The sequence below is a fragment of the Nanorana parkeri genome, unplaced genomic scaffold (genome assembly GCF_000935625.1).
Source record: "Nanorana parkeri isolate BGI_ZX_2015 unplaced genomic scaffold, ASM93562v1 scaffold118, whole genome shotgun sequence".
Taxonomy (NCBI): Eukaryota; Metazoa; Chordata; class Amphibia; order Anura; family Dicroglossidae; genus Nanorana; species Nanorana parkeri.
Window position 1 is genome coordinate 1,552,504 of NW_017306386.1, and position 3,117 is coordinate 1,555,620.

Below are 3,117 nucleotides of genomic sequence, written 5' to 3' on the forward strand. Positions count from 1 at the left end.
GCAAGGAAGCGCGCCCCCCCCCCCCCTCATTGAGAGGAGAGCTTGTTCCTGCTCTTGGAAGATTTCAGGGTCCAGATCTTACAGTGGAACTAGGCTTGTGACTTGAACATTAATTGTGCCTCCTACCCCCTCCCCAATGTCTAGGGAGCCACCAAAAGGGTAATTCCCTTCAAAGAGCATTCTCATGAGGCACTTCTTGCACAGAAACTCCACAGACCATTTGAACCAAAGAATCCTTTGCACATGTAGCAAAAGGAGACTGAACCTGGATATTTGGCAAAACAGAAGCACTCCAATTGTTGGAGGACAGAGGGACATCCCTAACAGAGACTGTCATGGTTTTAAGGCAGGAAATGGCTGGGTCTACCACTGAGACTGCCTTTTTCTTGCAGAACCCCTCCTCCATATGGTACTGCTGAGCAAAATGCTTAGGAAGGACTTTGTTTAGGGTGAGGCCAGCCTCTTGCTAGAAGAGCCTTAGTAAAATGAACTATAAAGACAGATAATGGTTTTCTTTTCTCGGAGCAGAGAGAAGACTCACCTAAGCACACTAGCAAAAAAAACAAAAACCCTGTGCCTTGCTGGGATGGGAGGATCTACATTACAGCTGTCCTTACGGCTTTGCTGGCCAGTGTCTGATCATCTGAAGGCAGCTGCATAACCAATGGCCTAAGACTTTGATCTTGTGTCCCGTAATGTACTGTTAGAGTAAAAGCAATTTTATGTACACATTGTGTGGATAAAATAGTTGTTTGACCAGCATCTTATTGTAACAATTACACCATTTCACAGACGAATGTCAATGTATTTCCACTTCTCCAGGATCAATGTGGAAGATGTCACTTGACAGAAACAATCCTTTTGTTCACAAACGCTCATGAACATATCCAAGGCAGACAATGATTCAGTACTGAACCATATCTGCCGTCAAAGCAGCCACACAGCCAGCTGCTCCAGCAGAACGCCATGGCTCACACATTGACCGCCTGTGAAGCGGTGTAATACGTACAAAAAGCACACAGTGTAGATGCTAACGTGGTAAATACTATTATATGCATAAGCTTTGTACCAAAGATTTTTTTATTTCAGCGTGCTTTTGATAAATATTGATGTTTTATGAAGTTAATTAATTTTTTTGTAAACTTTTTTTTATAGATTTTGCGACACATTTTTAGTGCTATAACAAAATGCTATTTGCATAATGTCCCTTTCAGCTTTTCATTATTAATTTTTGTACGCTGCATGTAGTTTGTGCATGAAGGGAACATCTAAATACCTTGAGAGACCCTTCAAATCCTCCATGCTTCTTTACTATACAAATCATGGCCAATCAAGCATGTTTAAAAACATACCTTTCAGCTATTTCCCAATGTCTTGAGGGCTGGAGAAGGCAGGCAGGGGGGTGCACATAGACAGGGTCCTCTGCATACAGAATGATATTAGATCATTCTTTAGGTCCACATGCTTCATAGGCTTGTGCACATTCGGCTGGCACAGATGTGCAAACAGCATACGCAAATAAAGGTTTCTCTTCTCTTGGCACATTGTCTTATGGACATTTCCACTTCCTAAAAGACGTGTGCTCTATAGAAATAATTAGTGCTGCTAGCAATGTGCACACAATGACTTTGCAGTGCATTATTATTTAATATTTCAAATTGGGTCAAATACCTATTAAAAATGTTTTTGTGATGTAATGCATAGAAACCGTAAATATATGTAAAATTAAATGAGTGCATTCAAAAACATTACATTGATGTTACTATTTCATATGCAATATGAATGTGTATGTAAACCAAAAACTGCCAATCTCCTATATGATATCTAGGAACACCTGGTCTTTTTCACAGACCTAGATAAAGCCAGCTGGCTGTTAGCTCTATGCCTACACAAAAACAAGGATATTTTAAAATGTAGGAGGTCAATACGCCACTCATTTTTCGGGTCTGTTTAAAATATTACTCACAGCATTGCCACATAAACAGTCATACCCCTTCCACTCAAAGTACCCCAAAAGGAGACCATACCTTGTTTTTTGTTTTTAAGCTCAGAAAAAAAGGATACTGAAAATGTCCAATTTAGAATTTGTAAGTGAAATTTGACATTACATGTAAAACATAGGAGCCTTTATATAGCAATGATGTTAGACTGTAAGATAGAACATGTACAAGCCATCATAGCATAACTACACCCCCCCCCCTTGTGTTTTATACAATCATGGCAGCCTGTCCTAAAATGCCCATATTTTACAATTAGGAGTACACTAAAGTATACATAACCTCAAAATACTGAACACTCTCAATTTCATATATCTAATGTTGAGGGAGTTTGGCCTTTAATGAAAGCAGGAACAGGTCAAATGAACAGCAATCCGATTTTAAAAAACAAAGATACACTACAAATTCTGTACAAGATCTGAAAAAACAATGAGTTTGTGTAGTAGAAATACAGAGGTAGCTCCACTAGCTATTAATTGGCTTCTTTAGTTTCTTGTTCTTCTTTGCTTTTTCAGCTTTCGTAGTGTCCACTTTGCCTTTGGCATTTTCAATTGTTTTTTTTTTCTTGCTTGCTGGTGCTCCTACATTCTGCTTTGCTCCACCCTCCTGCTGTCCTGCCTTCTTCCTCTTCCTCTTCTTTTTCTTAGATTTTGCTCCTGGCTGCTGCCCTTCTGAGTTCTCCTCTTGGTTAGCTGGAGCATTTGGATTGGCCTTGCCCTTCTTCCGGTTTTTTCGTATCTTGCTCTCTGGTAAGACACCTTTCTTTTTCTTGGGCAAGGCATTTTCTTCAGGAGCATCCCCAGGAGTTAGAATGGGGAAAGGGTAAAAAATTTAAAAAAAAAAAGCTGCAAAGTTTTTATTATAGCGCATGTCTCTAGTAGAGATATTGTCCCTCAGCTCCTTCTCAGAAAGGCCTAGTAGCTCTCCTACCATACCAAATTACTACTGTCAAAAGTTTAAATGAGCCAGCATGAAATGAGCTTTAGATGACAAAGATGGAAGTAAAACACTGTTAAATGTTTACAGTGGACGAGGGAAGCAATTGCTACATTAGAATGATCAAAGAGCCAATACTGTCCAACATGTGCTCACACAGTGACCTCAGATATGCTGAAACAAT